General features: G+C 41.0%; 1 protein-coding gene across 1 annotated transcript in view; it reads right to left on the reverse strand.

Annotated features, from left to right (window-relative positions):
* LOC122796516 (band 4.1-like protein 4B) overlaps positions 1 to 22,436 on the reverse strand; it is a 2,320,263-nt gene that overhangs the window by 1,046,553 nt on the left and 1,251,274 nt on the right. The window lies entirely within an intron of this gene.

Below are 22,436 nucleotides of genomic sequence, written 5' to 3' on the forward strand. Positions count from 1 at the left end.
CAGACATTTGAGTTTCAGATTTTATACCCTTCAGAAAATGCAAGATCTACTACTGTTCTATTATCTAAGTTAATAAGAGCAATATTTAAAAATTGGCCTTATTTTTGGGCCTGTGTTCCACTTCTAGTTCTATGTATGGCTTTGTCCAGATTTCTTGCTCTGAAGTTGAGAGGTATGAGTGTTACAGCCATCGCTGTCAGCCAGAGACATTTCAAATTATGACATACTTATTGCACCCCACCCTCCATTGTAGTGGCTCTGGATGTGTCCAAGGAAGGCAAGGAGCAGTTATGCAGTGTAAGTGTGCAGAGCATCCCCCCATCCAAGGTAGATCACAAATACGACCATGGCTTTTCATCTCCTTGATTTTGCAGAATGTTCTGGTTTTCTATCAGATTTTTATACTGTTGATTTATGCTTCTTATTATTCAGGAACTGTATGCTGTCACAGTGCCCTGTTGCTCTGTTTAAGTTTAAGTAGCCATGGTTTAATGAACATCAGGTAAGCTTGTCAGAGATTGTAAGATGCAAGTAAGCTTTAGTAAGCATATTGTTAAAGAATTACCAGCATTGAAAGCCTTTTCGTTGTTGCCATGCAGAGAATATTTATATAACTAGATAATGTATAAGCCTTGGGTATTAAATGCATATGACAGTATTTGTAATAAAAGGACAGGATTACAGTATTTTCAGAAGCTCACTACATTTTATTGGAGACCAGTGTCTTATAGCAGTGTCTGTGTGTTAGTACACTTAGTTGGGTGGCTTTAATGGTATATGGTAAATAAGCATTGCTACCTTACTTAAAAGCCAAGCCATGCAACAACTAGGTAAGCTCCACACTGAAGTCAAAACACAATAGCTCTGGTGGGTAAATGTACTCTGTAGTAATCAAAAAAGGCAAATGTTTGAAATAACTACAGCTTATGTGCAAACACAATAGGTAGTGATGAAACAATGCTCTGCTAAAAATGCTTTAATGCTCCACATTGCTGAGCTGCAGATCAGTTATCACTGGCTACCAGGAGTTCACCCACTTCAGATCAAGCACGGTGCTGTTCAGTGCAACCTTCCCAGAACTAATTCAAGTCTGACCAGAATTATTTTGTGTGTGTGTGAGGGAGGTAGCATACCCCTCAGCTGTCCAGGTTTTTGCAGAATGTCCAGATTGTTGCCCCATATTCCTCCTAAAAAGGATTGAAGTTGCTAAATAATGAGACATTTCAGTTTTAGATGTCATATCGTTTAGAAAAATGCATACTAACACAAATCCTGTTACTCTTGCAATTTTCTAAGTTTGAGAGCCATATTTATAATCTGTCCCGATTTATTTTAGGCTTTGTCCAGATTTCTTGCACTAAGGTTGAGGCCTTGAGGGGTATGGTATGTTTGTGAGGGAGAGAGAAAGTGAAATGCCCAAGTTAGAGTCAGCAGGTGGAATTTATTTTCAAGTGCATTTTCAAGGAACTGAGTTTTAAGGGAAGCTAAGTTTACTGCTGCTCATGCAAAGTCTATTTACAATGTGTAACTGTTTTGTTTAGCAAGTGGTATCTCTATTGTGGTATAAAGTTTTAAAGCTATGTTAGTAGCACCACAAGTAGGTTAGTAGCACCACAAGTAGAATACTTGCACCTTAATGTAGAGGCTTGAGGTTCTATTCCTACAGCATGTATATTTGTATGCTGCAGTCCTGAGGATGTCCTCCTTTGGATGAGATGCCTAATAACTATGAACCTGTTTATCAGCTTGCCATCCATTTTCTATTGCAATATACCAGCTTACCATTTTTTTAATTTAACATAGGCAATGTATTCTTTGACGGCAGCAGGCACTGAATTTGTAGATGAAACACTGAAATATACAGTTGTTTTCTAGCAACAACATCTTCATTAGTTTCATATATCTTTAATGTGGAATTATTCAGATTACTTTTACTTCAGCAGAGACACTCAAACAAGTGTTGCTGAAGGGATATAATTCAATTATATATTATAATTAATACAATCAGGTAAATCAAAATTTTTGCATTGCCCTAACAGTGTGCAAGGAGCCTATTGCTTGAAAACAGTTCAAAGGTAAATAACCTGCCACTGGCCAGATGCATTTTCTTTGAATGTGGGTTTCAACACTGTTTCATTGAATGCGAGTTTCAAAAGAAGAGAAGCTTTATTGCCAAGTCTGTTTTCATTGTAAGACTATTGCTTTGTTTAGGTTTAGTAAATGTCTCAGTGTTTGGGCTATAATGTTTGAAATAAAAGTTGTAAATTAAATCCAACTGCCTGTAATCACTGTAGAACTAAAGCATAAAACAGTATGCACACAGATTTGAACAGTGTCTACGGCAAATGGGGAGAAATAGCCAAGTAATGGGACACTGGAATGGCTGTGTGGGCGGGGCTTGGGGTGGGTGGATGTGGGCGGGGCTGTTGGCAGGGGGCGGGGAGAGCTATGTGAGTGGGGCTCTGGGTTTGCACCCCCCTGCAAAAAATCCTGCGGGCTCCCTTGCCTATCACACTTGAGTGTGTAGCCTACAACAGTTAAACAGGTAATTTAAACACAAAAACGACTTTGTTAAAGTGCAGGCAGTAAAATATGTACAATATGTAGCTGAAACAAGCTTTTTACATCACAGAAACTCTAGAAAATCTGCATTTTAGGCGGAATTAGCTAAAGGCAGCAAGAAAATGCAGAAAAATTATACTTAAGCACTCCAAAGTCTCTCTTTTGTCTCTCTGCTGCTGTAGAACTCTGCAGGGCACCAGGCAGGAGCTTGCCGAGCTGTATACTAGCACAAAAACCTTGCAAATGCGGGTTTTATAGCAGGGAAATGAAAGAGAAATTAGCCCAAAATGGCCAATAAACTACTAATTTCTGGGCTGAAACCACTCCTCCAGGGACAGATAGGCTGCTCATTGCATATGTATTGGTGAAACATGCTTACATTCACCCTGATGAAATGACTCCAACATACACACTTGAATTATACTGGTTTAATTTCAACTGCCTACTAGAAAATTTAGACAAGTCCCAAGGTGAATACAAACTGCTCACAAACTTAATAAAAGCATCATTATGAAAGATATGATGAGTTGTTCGTCATAACAAGACAGAGAGAATGTGGGGAAAAACAGAAAGACACACCTGAATGATATTCCACTGCTTCCCCACCTAATGCAATCACAAAACTTTTACTGTGCATTTCATTTACTTGCACCCGTGATGACACTTAAAAACACTGCATACATTCTGTCATACTAAAGCTTTATAATTTTAATTGTTAAAAGTTTAAATTTAATATTGCAGTGCAAGTCCATGAAAATGGGCTGTCAGAAACTAAGAACAAAAAAAAAATGTAAAAGTATAAGGTCCAGCTCCCACTGCAACCACAGGAGTAGCACACAGCGAGGAATCAAACCTGACAGTCTGACCTTAATGAATGTGGTCGCTGGAATAATTAACTACTAAAACACTGGAACACATGCAGCACAAAGTCAGAGCAGAAAGGTCACATGTGACAAATCAGTCAGAGGTTTCTGTCTTGGGAATGTCACAGAGGGGCTATAAATATGGCTTACCTGACTTCAGATAGGTTTGCTGACAGAAAAGTGCACAAAATGTTAATAAATAAGGTCACCTGAGAATACAGCATACTATAGAACTGACTGAAAAATGAAGCAGTGGCGGGATGAAAAGGATACAGTAAAAAAACAGATAAGACAGTATGTGGTGGGGGGGGGGGGGTTACTACTGAAATCAATGTCACAGATATGCCAAAGTAACAAATTCTGCAATAAGCTACAAATTGTAAAGATTTAAATTATAAAGAAGGAAAAACACAAATGCTCTAATCTGCTTGCTTCAGTGCTTGCGATACAGTACACTTGAGGGATTTTAATTACTGGATCTAATTTTTTTCTGAATATTTCAAGCATTAAAAATGTTAAAAAGAACTTACCCATCTAAGGGGAGGTAGTAAAGAAACAAAATATTTAGTAACTAGGCAAACAAATGTCAGAATATCAAACAAGTACTTGTCACTGTCAAAGGCCGACTCACTGGGTAGAAGGAAAAGATTAATGCCATGTGATCAACAAAAGATGTACGATGCAGTGAAATAAAGACATCAAAAGCAGATTCAGCTGTGAAGTGAGAAAAGCCCTGACTACATTCCAGGCAGCTGAGTTTGATCAGTTGCTCAGGCACCTGATGGAGCCAAATGCAGAGGACAAGTGTGACCAGCTACTGCCAACTCGCCCATCCTGTGGGAAGGATGGAAGCCAGCTCTGATTCACCACTTCATTGACTTCTAGTGTATCATTAGGTATTGCACCTGCAGAACTCAAGCCTATAAGCATGTGCTGCCAATGTGCATATGCTCATAGCTGAATGAGCATGGAGAAAGAAGCATGCTCTCTGCAGCAAGCAAAACACAGCGGCACTAAAAGAACTGCTGCAAGGAAACCAGCTGGCTCTGTTAGAGGAGTGGTAGGCCACTCTGCAGGACCAGCAAGGTAGCCCACTCCCTAACACCAGACTCTCACCACTGGGAAACAGATTGACTGGGATAAACAGTCAAAAATTAATGGGCATGTAGGACTCCTGTCTAGCCCAAGGCCACTCAGTTTTCACCCCACAGAAAGAAAGGATTGATTGAGTGCAGGTAAAAAAGCCACTGGGCCAGTCCTGTGGAGGGAGAGAAGAAAAAGACAGCCATTTACCCAGCACAGGAGAAAGATGTCCAATTTGAAGGAGGAATAGCAAGATAAAAAATATTAGCATTTGAAAAATGAAGATGTGTTTCATGCCATGAAGTGCTATGAATGAGCAGATACCGTGGTGAGGTGAATTCAGTAATGAAACCTGCACTTTCTAAACACTAGTTTATAAACGTGGTGATAAAGTCGCAGTTTAAACAGTCCACATCTTTGATTTCTAATTGTCCCCTCTCAAACTTAATCAGAAATCTTTGTGTCTCCAATGGAATGTGATTTTGCATAACAAATACAAAGGCTTTCAAGTAAGATTAAAATCTGGCAAATAATTTTGGAAGTTTGCAATACTTTTGCCCTAAATCTTTGACAGCTGTTTTATGAAGTACCATCAAAAATAAAATTCAAGTAAAAGCCTGAAATGGTGGTAAAAGCACATCCTGTAGCACAGACAATGATTTGAATTGGGCCTGTGTGTCAAGTACTCATATGCATCTAGTAGTCAGAAGTAGTAGTCATCATAAGCTGCTCCATGGTGCACAGGGATAAAGCCCAGACTATGTTGCAGGCAACTGGAGGTCAAATAGCAACTCGGGCACCTGGAATAGCTGGCACAGGAGAATGCAGCCACTGCCAACTGACCATTTCTTGGGGAGAGGGAGGTGGCTCTGGCTAAACACATGGATGACATCTAGTGGGAGCACTATGTATCTATCAAATGGAGCCTGAGTTTAATGAACCTGCAATGTCACTTGCAAGTCGTACTGTGGTCTAAGGGTAATTCAGCATACAGAGATATAGTGAAGCTCCTTACCACCAGACTCTTGCTGTGACTAGATGACTTCATGGGGAATTCTTAGGCAGGAACAGATATAGTGTGGAGTTTCACCTTGCCCAAAAAGGCTCAACTCCTACCACCATGGAATGAATGGGCTGACTGAGTGCAGGTTGAGGAGCCATCTGAATGGGGTCAGGGTGTAACATGAAATGTCACCACCTCTCATGATTCAGTGCCACTCTTCTACCTTCTTTACCAGTCAAACCTGCCTGTCACAGAATTTCTCTCATCCAATCCATCGATTTCTTGTCTGAATGTCTTCGTCTCTTCTTACCTTCTTCCTGTCCCTTCAAAATCTGTTTTACCAAATCATCATCTTCTTCTTTCATGCATAAGTCCAAATCACCACAACCTGTTTTGGTTGACTTTCTCTGTATCTGGAGATACTTTGGCGTCAGCACTGTTGATTGCACTTCTTTACCTGCTCCACAGTGTGCAACCTATTACCCAGTCCATTCACTTTATCTCCATCACTTCACATTTTCTCAGCTGTTCTGGCTTTAATGCTCAGGTGGCTGTGCCAATGTAGAAGAACTGCTTACATTATTATTTTGTACACCTTACCTTTCAGTTTCTTTGACATTTCATTGCAGACTACTCCTGACAATTCATGGCACTTGGCTGCAGCACCTCTGATTCTAGCTTTCACCTCCTCAGTTATTTTCTCCATGCTCACAAAGTATAGGCATCTAAAAAAATACATTTGGATGTGCTTAAGAAATATTATTCTAGAAAGCTGTACTCCACCAAGATGTTCAGCTATTCAAAATGTAAAGGGTACTGGGTCTAGGTATTTTCTATATAGAAAGAACTGTACACATATTGTATCATATAAATCAAAGGTCCTTTAAATTTCAAATAACTGAATGACTCAAAACAGGAATAATAAACTCTTTTGCTCAACGTTTTCTAGAATTCATAAATTCCAACGCCTTGGATCAACCTATTCACATCCCCACCAAGGGCAGCAATATCCTAGACCTGGTCATTACCAACATGGGAAACCAGTGTTCCACACCAGAGGTCAATTCCTCATTGGTTAGATCTGACCACAAGCTAATCAACCTAGACATCCACATCCCACTTCCACCCCCAATTAGGGAAACCATTGTAAAAAACTTCTCCAAAGCCAACTTCACACTTCTTAAGACAGAAGTGGCAAACTTCATGACACCCATGCAAACGGACAATAGAAGTATGACTGCTGAATCCTACACAAATGCACTTTATAAGCACTTACACGAGTGCATGGATCATGCTATCCCTAATAGAACCAAGATGTTATCTTCCAAAAAAGGAAGCCAATCTGGTGGTCCTCTGCCATGAACAAACTCTACAACAGAAGAAAGAAACTGTTGCAAAAATGAGTAAAATCCCATGACTGGAGGAACTCCCTGGTCAACCTCAGTAAGAAGCTGAGATCCCTCATAAAATCTTCCAAAGCTAGTTATGAAAACAAAATTGCCACTGACTCTAAAGACAACCACAAAGCATTCTATAGCTATGTCAAGAATCTCAATGGGAACACTCAGATCTGCTCTGAGTTACAGCACAATGGCACTAAATATACAGAACCAACTGATATTGCCAACATCCTAGCAGATAGGTTCAGTGCTAACTTTACCCCCCTCTCACCCCCTACAGGGCCCATCTCTATACTGGAAGAATGCAAAGTTCCTATAATCACGGCTGCACAGGTAAAAAACACACTCTCCAAAGAAAAGAACACAGCATCCATGGGACCTGACAATATCCCAGGCTGCGTTCTACAAGAACTACAGAATGAACTGGCAACCTACCCAAGTACCATGTTCAATCATAGCCTCACCTCAGGCTTTGTACCCACTGAATGGCACGCCACAACGGTTATCCCACTCCACAAAGGGGGAGCCACGACGGACCCCGGGAACTACCGCCCCATTAGCCTGACAAGCCTGGTCTGCAAGGCCATGGAACGTATCATTGTGGAACTCATAAACAAAGACATTGGTAATCTCCAAACTCTGGACACTACCCAGTTTGGATTTGTAAAAGGCAGATCATGTCTCCTAAACCTGATTGACTTCTTTGAAGCAGTCACCAAAGCCATAGAGGAGGGTAAAATGGTTCACACAGCTTATCTAGATCTCGCCAAGGCTTTCGACACCATCCCCCACTCTGAAATTATAGATAAGCTCACTAAACTAGGTATAAATCCCTATGTCACAAGATGGGTTGCCAACTGGCTCACGGACAGAACCCACACTGTGAAAGTAGCGGATTCCAAATCCGACTTCAGACCAGTGACAAGTGGAGTACCACAGGGTTCAATCCTGGGTCCTCTCCTGTTTGGTATCTACTTCTCTGAAGTGCAGGCTAACACAGAAGGTCTTTGGCTAACAAAGTTTGCAGATGACTGCAAACTAGGAGCCATAATCAAAACTCCTAACGACGTGGACAAACTACAAAAGGGCCTCAGTGAGACAGATACCTGGTGTCAAAGCTATGGCCTGAAGCTCAATGCCAAAAAGTGTATTGTCATCCCCTTTGGTAAAAACTCTGTACCCATGAACTACCACATAGCTGGTAGTCTACTTAATGCCGCAAATGTGATAAGAGACCTTGGGACACAGGTTGACAGTAGTCTCTCCTTTGATAATCACATCGCCACAGTGGTCAGGAAATCCTTCTACGTAGCTCATCTCATCACAAAAGGATTCTCATCCAGAAAAAAAGAGGTAATTGTTCCCCTCTACTCATCACTCAATAGACCCATTATAGAGTACAACGCCCCTTTTGGTATGTACTTCACAAGACATCTACAACAACTGGAAAGACCACAGAAATACTTCACAAAGAGGATTACTGGCCTCAAACAGATACCCTACGCAGACCGTCTCAAAAAACTACAGCTTTACTCCATCGCATATCGCCTACTCAGGGGCGATCTCTGCCTAACATACAAAGCTATGTCAAACCCAGAGCTGTTGGACATGCTACACTTAAATAAATCCTAATCCCTCTGAGCTACACGCTCTAGGGACCTAAACCTTGTCACCACAATAAACAGAACATGCTGGAGGGATAGATTCCTGTCCCAGAGACTTCCCATACTCTAGATCAGGCTACCTATCTATGTCAAACAGAGCTCCTCATTAGCACTCTTCAAGAAAAATCTTGATGATTGGATGGGAAATGGGAAATTCATCCCAGGGATCACTTCTGTGGCTCTGCTCGACCGGGGCACAGGAAAATAATTTTCTTGGGTGGTGAAAGCCAGGGTACATTTTTTGGCTAGGCTTATATAGGCCCTAGGGCCAAAAGCCTAGTACCATGAACCTATAAACTGGGCTGGTCTATTTTGCAAAATAAAGGAGAAATGCTTGGCAGCTAATTTGGGGGCACTTTTCTACTCCTGATTAAATGGGAATCTTTAGAGTTCCTTACATTATTAGGTCTCTTTGATATGTATATTTTATTAAATATTTGTTGCTAATGTAGTAAGTTTAATTTAATTTGTGCTAATCTATGTATACATTTGTTTTATCATAATTCATCATGTGACTTGTTTTTTATCTTATCAATATAAATGCAGTGTTTAAGCATTGTACAAGTCGTTTGGCAAACCTGGTATTTGGTTAACACTTCCTATTGTGGAGTTTCATTAAAGAAACTTTACTACACTGCCCTGTTTTAACAGATTTGATTTGTGACATTGCTGCTTTGTTTCTATGCAGCACAGCATAGGTCAATGCAGACTGCTGTGGTGGTGTTTGTCATGACTATGGTAAACCTTTGGATTACTTACTTAATTTATAAGCCTATTTACTTGCATTTTTGTTTGTGATGGTTACTCTATGAAATGCTTGGTTAGATTGTTGAGATTCATGATGACTTGCCAAAGGCAGTTTTGTTGAACATAAAAATAGTTGAAAAAAGTTTGCCGATACTTCTTTCAGTGAACCTTAAAGAAATCATTTTTCTGCAGAAGGGCAACCCCTCCTGCACCACCATACCCACCAAACTTCAGGTCTATATTAAATCAGCGAACACTTAAAAAAGCGAACGCTGATTTATCGACCCCATGTAAGTGAAAGCTTACAATCCCGAACACTTAGAACAGAGATTTTTCCCCCAGGGAAAAAAATCGCTATTCCAATAAAGAAAAAAAAAAAACTTTAAAACATTACATAAAGTGTGGGGCTGTGAACCCCAACTCCCCTCTACTTAAATATACCAACTCCGAGATCGCACTACAGTGATGAAAATGGCAAAATAACGAAGGCGGCTAAGCAATTTCTTTCCCAGGGAAAGAAGTTGCTTATATGCCGTTTCGGTATTTTGCTGTTTCGTGCTTTCAAGTTCGATCAAGATGCATTCGAAAGAATGCGTCTTTGATCATATGTCGGGGAACCCAAACTTCTACATACCATCTCTGAGGTTGCATAATAATGGAGAAAGACACTTCACTGCCTACACAAAAGTAGTTTCAGTGAACATACTTCAATCCTTTTATGTTTATGAAAACTACCTTCAGTGAATTAAAGGAACCCATTTATTCAAGACTTTCACATGACAAGCATGATGACACATGTTTTGCAGGTTTTGAAAGAAGAAAGGAGTTACCTAACTAGTTTGAATGTTTTGGGATGCAACAGGAAAACAATGTGAACATTCGTCAATCACTTCATTCCAAAGACTTCAGAGAAGCTTTGCTCAGCATTTGGGTAATTATAACTTTTGAAAGTATATCTCACAGCAGACATGACACCAAGAGATCTTAAGGTGCTCATCAAGCTTGGAATAGGTGGATATGACCGATATGACTGCCATTTATCAAAAAAGAAACTTTCTGTTCAGCATGCTGCATTAGCTAGGTTTGTAAATGTTTACCTTCCTACTATTTAAGGCATATGTTTTCAGGGTAAATTATGTAATTCTCATGTCCAAAGGTTTTTTATCATCTGGACAATAAACAGAGACTTGAGTTATGTGGCACAACCTGAGAAGTATTTTGAAACTAAAAAATGAACTAGCTATATCAGGGACATAAATGACTATCATGCAAGACCATGCAGACTCTATGTTCTACTTCAGGAGATAAATCTAGCGCAAGACATTCCTATCCTAAAATTGAATGTAAAAGCAGTGCCTCTTTCCGAAAATTTATGTTTTCCTGATTCACTGATTACGGAATGTAATGTTACTGTAATGAATGCTAATGTGGGATAGAGAAAAAGCATGGAAATAATAGCATATAAAACATTTCAACATCTTGAAAACTTCAGAATCCTTTGCAATCATGCTAAAAAGCAATAAATGAAGAAAAGAAAATTACAGTTTTGTACCTACCATAAATGTAGATGTTCGAGTGCTAATACAGCTGCAGTAATCACAGATGGGTTCTCTGCCATCAGGCGGGTCCTCGGTCGGCCGAATTCCAAAGTCTAGGTCCGGCGTCGGTTGTTGTCGCTTTCTTTCCTGACGTCAGTGAGGCCGGAGTATAAAAGACACAGCCGACGCCATGTTCTTCAGTCTTTCTTGCCCCAGATGTCAGGTGCCCCCAGAAGGAAGGCAATACATAAATTATGTTTATATGTATATACATGCAATGCAATATAATCCAAAATCAGAAGTTGCAAGCAAATAAACCATAGAAGGATAACCCAGTCAGGTTGTATGAAGAGGGGATTAGGCCCCATGCCTTTACCAAGTGGGGAAGGAGGGAGGGAAACCTGTACTGCAGCTGTATTAGCACTCGAACATCTACATTTATGGTAGGTACAAAACTGTACTATGTTCATCGTGCATACAGCTGCAGTAATCACAGATGGGTAGAGTCCCAAAGCTGCGCACAGGGTGGTAGGTACTAGGAGGAACTGGGTTGAGCCAGAATGCCCTGCAACACAGCATTGGCAAAGCCTGCTATAGTTTTGGAATATAAAGGCAGGTGGTAGTGTTTTGTGAAGGTATGTACAGAACTCCAAGTGGCTGCCTCCAAAATATCTTTGGTAGGAACTCCTCTGAGGAAGGCTGTAGAGGTAGCTGTGGCCCTGGTGGAGTGTGATCTGATGCCTGTAGGAACAGATTTCCCATGATAGGAATAGCAAAACCGTATGCAGTGGCTTATCCACTTTGAAATAGTCTGCTTGGTAACTGGCTTCCCTTGAGCCCCTACAGCATAGGACACAAAGAGTTGTTCTGATTTCCTGAAGGGCTTTGTTCTGTCCAAATAATAACGTAGCTGCATATGGATGTCTAAAGAGTGTAACAGCCTTTCCCCTTTGTTTTGAGGATTGGGGTAAAAGGTAGGTAGGTGTATGGCTTGATTTAAAGCTACCCTGGATACCACTTTAGGCATAAATGACGGGTTGGTATGAAGGGAAACCCTGTCCTGATGGAAGATGAGAAATGGCTGCACCGCCATGAGGGCCTGCAGTTCCGAAACCCTACGAGCTGAAGTGATAGCCAGAAGGAAGGCTGTTTTCCAGGACAAATATTGCAAATCTGTTGAGGCAGCTGGTTCAAAAGGAGGCAATGTTAATTTTTCTAGTATGTAATTAAGATCCCAGGCTGGTATTGGTTGTTTCCTTGGTGGTCTTATATTCTTAGCCCTCTGAGGAACTGTCGTAAGAGTGGGTGAGAAAATAAAGGAGGATCCGTGTTGAATTCTGCAGAAATGGCTGAGACATGGATTTTTATGGAAGAAAATGAAAGTCCACTGTTCAGCAGCTCAGCCAGATACTGTAATACCTGAGGCAAGTTCAGTTTTCTAGGGTCCTGGCCTTTTTTCTCATTCCATGAGCAAAACCGCTTCCATTTTGTGGAGTAAGCTTTTCTAGTAGATGGCCTTCTGGCCTCCAAAATGACATCCTGCACCTCCTTGGAGAGTAGGGTCTGTTGTGGTGTTAAGGAATTTTCCATGCAGCGAGATTGAGTGTTTTCAGCTGACTGTGAAGAGTTTTGTAGCTGTGCTGAGTCAGCAGAAGAGGCATTAGAGGCAGGGACCAGGGAGGAGTATGTGTTAGGCTCCTCAGGAGCGGGTACCAGTGTTGCCTTGGCCAATCTGGAGCAATCAGTATCATCTTCGGTCTGTCTGCTCTTGCTTTCAAAAGAACCTTGGGCAGGAGAGACAGAGGTGGGAATGCGTAAACTGTCCATGCTGTCCAACTGAATGAAAGGGCGTCCACTCTCCAGGCCTTTGGATGAAAGGTCCTCGAACAAAACTTTTCCAATTGATGATTCCTGTGGGAGGCAAAAAGATCTATGTCTGGCCTTCCCCACGCTTGGATTATCTCTGTAAACACCTGAGGATGCAACTTCCATTCGTGTGGATCTGTCATATTTCTGCTTAGATTGTCTACCAACATGTTTTCCAATCCTGGCAAGTACTGTGCTTGAAGCTCGATTTGCCATTCCAGAGCCAAGTTCCAAAGAGTCATGGCTAGTCTGCACAATGGGTATGAATGTGTTCCTCCTTGTTTGTTTATGTACCACATTACTGTGGTGTTGTCTGTTCTTATCAGTAATTGTCCTGGATGCAGGAGGTCCTTGAAAGCTGTAATTGCATTTATTACTGCTAGCATTTCTTTTTGATTGATGTGAAGGTGCTTTTCCTTTTGGGACCATTTGCCCTGAATGCACCTGTCTGTCATGTGCGCCCCCAGGCGTAATCTGAGGAGTCTGTTGTGATGACTTGATTTGCTTGAGGCTTGCAGAATGGGAGACCTGTGTTTGCTTGACATGCTTGGGCCCACCATAGAAATTCCTTTTGCAAACATGGAATTATTGGTATTATTGTTTCCAAACTGTGACTGTGTTGAGACCATAGGTTTTTTAGGTACCATTGAAGTTTCCTCATATGCAGCTTTGCACATGGGATTAAAAGAATGCAAGATGCCATGAAGCCCAGAGCATGCAGGATTTTCCTTGCAGTAAGCCTGGTACCTTTTGCTAGCATTTTGAAGTACTGAGTTAGTTGCCCCTGTTTTTCTGGCATAAGATAGGCCATCTGGGTGTTTGTGTCCAAGTTGGCACCCAGGAAAATTATTTTCTGAGATGGTGCTAGCCTGGATTTCTCTTTGTTGATTGTGTATCCCAGAGATTGCAGTAACCGTGTTACATAAGCCAGATGTTCCAGAAGTATGTGCTTGCTGTCCGCTTGGATCAGGCAGTCGTCCAAATAAGGGTAAATTTGTATCCCTTGAAGTCTGCAGTAGGCAATCACTGATGCCAGGCACTTTGTGAATACTCTGGGCGCAGTAGATAAGCCAAAGGGCAATGCAGAGAATTGATAGTGGATTGAACCTGCAAGAAATCCGAGGTATCTTCTGCAGCTTTGTCTGATTGGGACATGCAGGTATGCCTCCTTGAGGTCCAATGTTACCAGCCAAAACTCCTTGCCCAGCATGGGAAGAAGCTGCTGTAATGTGAGCATCTTGAATTTTGGTACGAGTAAAAATGTGTTTAGGATGGAAAAGTCCAAAATGGGTCTCCAGTCGTTTCCTTTCCTTGGTACCAGAAAAAGTCTTGAATAAAAACCTTGACCTTGTTCGTGAGTAGGTACCTCTTGTATAGCTCTCATGCTTATGAGCTTTGAAATTTGTAGTTGTGCCTCTGCCCTTTGATTGTGTGGCAGGTTTGGCATGCCTCTCATCTTTTGAAGAGTGTGGAATTGAAATTTGTAGCCTCTGTTTATAATGTCCAGGATCCATTTGTCTGTTGTGACAATATGCCAATTTCTTGCAAATAATGCTAGCTTTCCTCCCAAAGGTGCTGCCAGCTGAGACCTGCTTGGCATGGAAATGAGGGAGTCATTGGGTTTGTTTCCTGTATTGTTGTGCACTGTCTTCGCCACCTCTTGGTGCTGGAGTTTGCCATTGTCGGCCTCTATATGATCCTTGTGATTGCCCTCTGCCCCTTGTGCGCCTGTATCTACCTCTTTGGGGCTTGTCAGTGGCTGGAAAGGACCAGTTTTTTGAAGGCCAATTTCTGCTAAAACGTGGTGGTTGGACCTGTAAAAAAGCTTTGACAGTTTGCATAGATTTGGCTTTTTCTTCCATTTTCCGTAATATCTCCTCAGCATTAGTACCAAACAGCACATCCTTTTGTAAAGGAGCATCTAGAAGTTTAGCTTTCACATGATCAGGCAAGTTTTGTTCCCTAAGCCAGGCATGCCTACGAATGACTGATCCTGTAGCAGCCACTCTACTTGAGGCCTCTAGAGCATCATAGCCACATTGTAAGGTGTGTTTACCCACTTGCTCTGCACTATGCATCATATCCTGCAACTCCTTCAAATCTGGTTGTTCAGGTTGAGACATTTTATTCCTTAATTGTGATAACAGGAACTGTTGATATTTAAGCATATGAAAACTGACAATTTAAGGCCCTCATGGCTAGGGTGGCCGAGGTATATACCTTTTTTCCCCACCTTTCTAAGGATCTTGACTCTCTTTCGGCAGGAAGTGGATTCTTGGCAGTAGAGGCCTTCAATCCCTTGGGGCCTTGAAAAATGGTTTCAGGGTCAGCATTATGGCTTTTGTAGAGAAATTGGTGAGAGTTAGGAACTCTATAGTACCTATCAGGTTTGACTGGTGCAGGAGGCAGGGAATCCGGGTTAAGGCAAGCCTCCGAATAAACATCATCAAGTATGTCCAAAACAGGAGGTATAGCCAGAGGTCTGTGTTGAGGTAACAAAAGAAATTCCCTAAGTCTTTTCTTGGAATCGGAAAAGTCTTGGTCTTCCCAATGGAAGTGTTCCCTTAAAGTGTGCAAGGTTTCCCCAAAGGAGAAATCCTCAGGAGGAGATACAGAAGGAATGGACTGCTCTGCATCCGAAACCTCAAAAGGGGAGTAAGAGTGTTCCTCTACATCAGAATGTTCTGATAAAATGGAGCCCTGATCAGAAGAGGGAGAATCTTCCTCCACTCTGGGTCTCTTGTCTGGAGGGGGTTGAGAACCACTGATAAGAGTAATTAAATCCTCAGCCATTTTAAGCATCTGTTTTTTAGGCATGGGGCCTGGAGATGGGCCCTGTGCAACAGGCCTCTTGGGATGCCTGGCTGCTTTGAATTTAGTAAAGGCCTTAATAGAAAAAGAAGATGAGGGTCTAAAGACACCATGGGTGGAAGTGGACCTGTCCACATTAGGAGGCTCAACATTAGAAATAGCTTCGGTGGTTGTAGTCTGGGAGAGGGCCGAGGTACCTGCGGTCTCGGGTACAGAGGACACCGCCAAAGGAGTGTCGTCGGTAGTCAGGGACTGCAAAGGCGTCTCGCTGAGAACCGGACCACGTGTAGCCTGTTTTGGCGTAGTGTCGGTGGGGACCGCGGACCTTGCGTGTCGGTCCTTGTCCTTGCGTTTTTTGGACAAAACGGTATTCGGAGTTTCCGACGACATTTTATAATCAAAGGCTTTACCAAAATAGTGTTGGGCGAACTCCGCCCGACGCTTAATAGTGCGTTTATTGAAAGTAGCGCAAAAGCGACAGCCCGAGACGTCGTGGTCTGGGCCTAAACAAGGTACGCAGAGGGAATGGAAATCCTTATGCGGTATTTGCTTCCCACAAGAAATACAATTATTAACTTTTTCTGACATCGGTCTGAGGCAAGAAAAGTTTCCCCAACAGGGTACTTAGCTTTAATGAAGACTTCGGTTTCCAATTTTTTTCGTAATTCAGGAGCTGGCCGACCGGCACTTGCGAACTGCTTCTGCTTCGGGCACCGCGCGGCAAAAAAGACAGAAGAACATGGCATCGGCTGTGTCTTTTATACTCCGGCCTCACTGACATCAGGAGAGAAAGCGACAACAACCGACGCCGGACCTAGACTTTGGAATTCGGCCGACCGGGGACCCGCCTGACGGCAGAGAACCCATCTGTGATTACTGCAGCTGTATGCACGATGAACATCTGTACTATAACAACTTTCAGAATAATACTAAAGTCAACCCAGAAAATTTTGGACATCCATTAAAGAAATCTTACATCCCATTCCCGGCCAAAAATTCAACCCAAACCCCTCTCCAATAACTCATCACTTGAAAAGTACAGTTGTGTACACTTACCATAAATGTAGATGTTCGAGTGTATTCACTGTTGCAGTCATCACATTTGGGTTATCTGCTTGCAGTAGCCCTCAGTCGGCCTGATTAACAAAGTCGTGGGTCCTGCGTCGGTTGCTGTCCCTTCTTCCATGACGTCAGTTCGTCAGGGGTATAAAACATGCAGCCGACGCCATTACATCAGTTTTTCTTGCCCCAGATGTCAGGTGCCCCCCAATGGGAAGCAATTAAATCTATAAATATACAAGGTTATACCTCCAACAAAAAAGCAAATACATAAGAAAGCTTTTGAGCATAGTAAAGTACAGTAGAGGTATAGCCAAAAGAAGAAAGGGGGCTGGAGGGAGGGTAACCAGGACTGCAACAGTGAATACACTCGAACATCTACATTTATGGTAAGGGTACACAACTGTACTATGCTCCTCATGTTTCACAGTTGCAGTCATCACACTTGGGTAGATTCCCAATGCTAAGGATGGGAGAAGGAATTTAGATAGCATTAGGACCAGCTATAAGGCCCTGCAAGACTGCAGTGGCAAAGCCAGCTCTGGATTTAGAGAAAATTGGCAGATGGTAATGCTTGGTGAAAGTATGTACTGAACTCCAGGTAGCAACTTCTAGGATGTCCCTGATAGGGACGCCTCTGAGAACGGCTGTAGAGGTAGATGCAGACCTGGTTGAGTGGGTCTGATCTCCTGTGGGATAGGTTTTCCATGGTGCTTGTAGCAGAAATGAATGCAATGGCCTATCCATTTGGAAATGGTTTGCTTTGAAAGAGCCTTCCCCTCTGCCCCTGCAGCAAATGTCACCAGCAGTTGGTCAGATTTCCTTTGAGGTTTAGTCCTGTCCAAGTAGAATGTAAGTTGTCTGTGCATGACTAAGGAGTGCAGTATCTGTTCCATTTTGTTCTGTGGCCTAATTGTTCAACTATTTTCTTTTTTCACTTTATTTTTTTACTTTATGCTTCTGATGCGTAAGCATATTATTTAAGTACTTTTTCTTGGAGAAACACACTATTGTGTAATTTGATTTAATCAGTTTAATATTATCTGCCTATCTGTGTATAAATGTAACTTATGCCTTAGTTATTATGTGGTTATAAATATTTTTCATATTATTTATATATTATTTATGTTGAATTGGTGAACCTGTATTTTGTCATATACTTTAGCATTAACTATGGGGCTGGATCATACCATTGTTAGTCATTGGTTGGTGACATGTATAAATATTCATAAGTTTACTAATTAAATTATATGCCAGTTTCACTGAAGAAGGCTGCCAAGCCGAAACCGGTTTGAAATTTAACCTATTTTTGTTTTATCTTCTAAGAAATAAAAGTATTTGACTATGCTGGCCTCTTGTGTTTACCTATTTGTAACTTACAAGTCATGCTCAACCCAAAAAAGACCAAACTACTACTTTTTCCTCCCAGTCACTCTCTCATGAAAAAACAAACCCCAGGATTCAATAAAGTTTGTGCAGGCTCTGTGTACACGGCCACAGTTCCCCCTCAGCAGTGCGCCATACATATATGATTTATTGTGGTCTCACTTTTTTATATCACAAAAACCTGGCACCTTAACAGGGGTGTGTACACTTTTTATATCCACTGTATGTCATACATAACTGCAGTGCAGTACCCAGATTAAGGGATAAGTTTGTGTTCTGCTCATTTTGTCACATATATGCTATAGGTTGCAGTTAATACATGAATATGGTAAATGTGTAAGTACTGCAATTCCAACACAGCTATACGTGTATGTAAAATCAAGATCTGAAACAACATACATCAATAAAGTGTAAAAAGAGATGTTGCTCTGACAATTTAAGGTTTTCAAATAAAATGTACACTATTCCTGTAGTCACTGGTAGTGGGTTCTAATCAGACCAGCCAACTGATAAATGTGGAATACTAAATAATGGGCCAAAATATGTCAGAAAAAAATGCAGTGCAATACCCAGATTAAGGGTCACCCTTGTGTTCTGCTCATTTTGTCTAAAATATACTGTAGATTGCACACAGTAAATGAACAGGGTATACAGGTAAGTTAACAGAAGTCATAGACAGCTATCCATGTGTGTAAATGCCAGATTTGATATTAACCAATAAAGTGTAAAAGGAGATGGTGCTTTGATAATTACTTTTTTCAAATAAAGTGCTCAGTATTCCTGTAGTCACTGTTTGTGGGTTCTAATCCAACACCAGACACAGCTATGCATGTGTGTAAACGCACGATTTGACACAAGCATCAATAAAAGTTTTAAAGGAAATGGTGGTCTGAGAATTTATTTTTTAAAATAAAATGTCTTCCTGTAGTCACTGCTTGTGGGTTCTAATCCAACGGCAGCCAATTGAGAAATGTCCAGCTGTCTAGTGTAATTCGTGTGCATGGAAATATCTCTCAACTGTCATGATTTTTGCAGAATGTAATGACTACGGCCTCATATGTCTGGTCCTTTGATTTGCAGATACATGACATTACTTGGAATGTGATTTAATGGCAACTCTGTTATCAGAACACCTTGCTACTAATGTATGAGCACACTGTAAAAATGTTCCTGGTTGATGTGCCTTCGTACCACCATTTTGTATGGCTTGGCCCATAATGTCCCATGCTAACAGGTTGAGAGTTTGTAAGTGCAACATCATCTATACAATATAAGCAGGCAGTGTTCTCACAAGTGAAATCTAACATATTTAGAAGTATGTAGTAGTAGTTTGTGTAGTTATATTATTTGTGAAGTTACTAATGTTCTTCTTTTCTCTCTCATCCCACCCCTTCTTTTATTTTATTTTTTAGTTATTATAGCATTCTTCCATGGGTTTGTGTGCATTTCTGATGGGTATCATCATCCACAGTTCCAGGACACAGCTAGCATCCGCCAGTAAATGGCCCTGTGGGATGCCCCCCTCTCAACAAACATACAGTACAGCTGTGATGTGTGCCAGATAGGGGAATCATGATAACTGCCAGGGTTGCCAGCACACACATTCATGATAATCCCCTGGGCATTGCACACGACTTGGCAGTTGATGAAGTGGTATCCCTTGCGGTTAATGTAGATTCTACACTTCTTACCAGGTGGTGCCCTGATGTGTATGTGAGTAAATCTATGGCACCCAGTACTTCAGGGTAGTTTGCTACATGGTGGAAGTGTTGCATATTTCTGGTTTTCACCTCAGGGTCAAGGGGAAAAGATATGTGCTCACTGGCATGTGAGAGCATAGCATCAAGAAATTGGCGTATCCTGGATGCTGATGCCTGTGACACCCCCATCAAGTCCCCATTTGGTCTTTGCAAAGTACCTGTACCTAGTATCCTAAGGGCTACACATACATTAGTTTCCACTGGGATGGGTTGCCCTCTGTTAACACTGGCTCTGAGTTGAGGGTGGCAGAGCTCACTGAGCTCTTGTAATATGTCCCTATCCACCCAGTAACATTCTACAATCTCCAGCTCATGTAGCTCCTGGAAGGTTACCCTGGGCCTGAACACTTTTCTCCTTCCTGGCTTAGGCCTATTGTTAGGAGCACCTGCAGCACTGACTTCAGCATCTCGCACATACAGATGTAGAATAGCTGCAGCAGCCCCAAGCATTATCTCAGTTAAAATTTCCAAGTCTCTACTCTAGTGATTTAGAGAACTGAAGGAAATGCATACTTTATACAGTTCTGCTGTAGGTCCACCATATGGGATTGGCTAATTATGATGCAGTTCACCTCCCTAGGACATAATTGACATGATTTAAAGGCCCTATTTTATTTCACAAATAGCTTATACAAAAGTATATATTATTAATTGAATATATCCAGTTTTACATGACAGATGTCTACGTCATCACTGTCAAGTGGTTAGTCTGTCCTCGCGAACACGCTAAGTTATGTGGCACACCATGCAAACACAAGTACTGAGCACTACAAAATCCTAAAAGTAACACAACATACCTGCTGATGTCATTCACTTCCAGTGGGAACATCAAAACCGTGAAGGAGCCTTCATGAAGTGAATATGCGGACATGGTTGCTCCTTTTAGGGATTCAACAAAGGAACCTCATTTGCATACATATTCATGCTGACAGCTTGGAAACTACACAGTTCTTAGAAGTATAAGCTTGATAACAGCACGAATGCACCACTGTATGGACCCGATGCAAGGTACTACGGTACATTTGTGAAAACTACATTATAGATGTTATTTTAATTTTTTTTCCTGTTAAGCATGTTTGTGCAATGCAGCACATAGTGCAAACATGTGAAAATTATTACAAAAAAATTATTATTATTAATTTTACATATCCCTTTCCTTTTACAAACATCCTAAAATCTATGTTTTGCATATGTATGTATGTGATCTACTATTTTCAGGGGAGTTATGTCCATATTTGTGGACTTTTACATCCCCTTCTGTCTGTGTAGACTCCTGTACGTGGAACTATGAACATGGACACAGAGTCTACACAGATGTTTTTCACCTTGTTGGTGCCTCATTTGCACAAGATTCACCTGCTTAAGCAGAAATTTGCATTGCACGGAAGTATCCTTGTTTGCACATGCTTGCGTGCCACTAAGCAACACTTATTGAATCTAAAAATGTTCAAGCTCATATATACATCACTGCTCGATGCGTACATGAAAAAAAAACATGGAGGCTTTACTGAATTCCCCTAAAATTTAAAGTCCTCTCTCAGTAATAAAACCACTGAAGCCACTTCGCATAGCAAATTATTAGGGGTTATAGTGGATGATAATCTTGCATTCGACCTGCATGAGAAAAAAATCATCAAAAACTAGTAATGCTTTACAGAAATCCAGAAAACAAAACAAAACAAAACCAAGAAATGCTCAAATTTTGACAAACGTGCCACGTTTATTGATTCTTCTGCAAGTAAGCACTTTTGTTCCAAAATCCATTAACATGGAACTTTATCAGGCAATGCAAAAACCTGACTACCTAGTTAAATACTTTTAAATCATGACATCATTTCTTGACTCACATTTAAAAGGAAAATACCTTACTTACTTACACAAAAGCTACTATTTAAACAGCAATAAGTAAAAAAAGAGCAAGATGATGTGCATAAGTGGATGTAATACAGTAACCCTGGCACTGAGAACTAATAACAATTTAAAAAAAAAATTTGAAAAGAGAAAGTGGCCACTTCATTCCTCTAAGAGCTGGTGATATTTCATGTGTTAATGACATTTTTGACTTTCCTGAAGATGAACAGTTAGGTGCCCCTAATAGTTCTACAGGTAGATATCATATAGAAAATGATAATGACAATAATAAGAATAATTATAAGTCATGTTTTATTACCGCTTTTTCTACTGATGCATATCAAATTAAAGCCATCTTAGAAAAGAATTGGCCACTGCTAATTGGTGATATTGATGTAAAAGAAATAATTGGTGAAAAGCCAGTCTGTGTGTTTCGAAAGGGCAATAATATTACATCTTTATTAGAACACCAAGTTAAAACAAATAAGGGAGGTTACATGTATAAATGTGGATCATGTAAATTCTGTGAATGAAATTAATAATATGGGGATGAGAATTAAGATTAGAGATAGGTACTGTTGTTTTACTGAAAAAGTTGTGTAATGTGCTCTATGTGAATTTTGCCCCTATTTTTACATAGGCAAAACTGAGTATAAGCTCAAACATAGAACTGGTGAGCATTTTGGAACCATTACAGATCGCTGTGAAACCAATGCTTTAGCAAAACATAATATACAGCATCCCAATCATAGATTTAAATTTATAGTTTTAGATGTGGTCAATCCATCGTATGGTGGTGGGGGGGTGCATGGCCATATCTCTTAGAGAGAAATTAATTGAGCT

Source organism: Protopterus annectens, chromosome 3.part0 (assembly GCF_019279795.1).
Source record: "Protopterus annectens isolate FY-2018-M chromosome 3.part0, PAN1.0, whole genome shotgun sequence".
In the NCBI taxonomy this organism is placed as follows: domain Eukaryota; kingdom Metazoa; phylum Chordata; order Ceratodontiformes; family Protopteridae; genus Protopterus; species Protopterus annectens.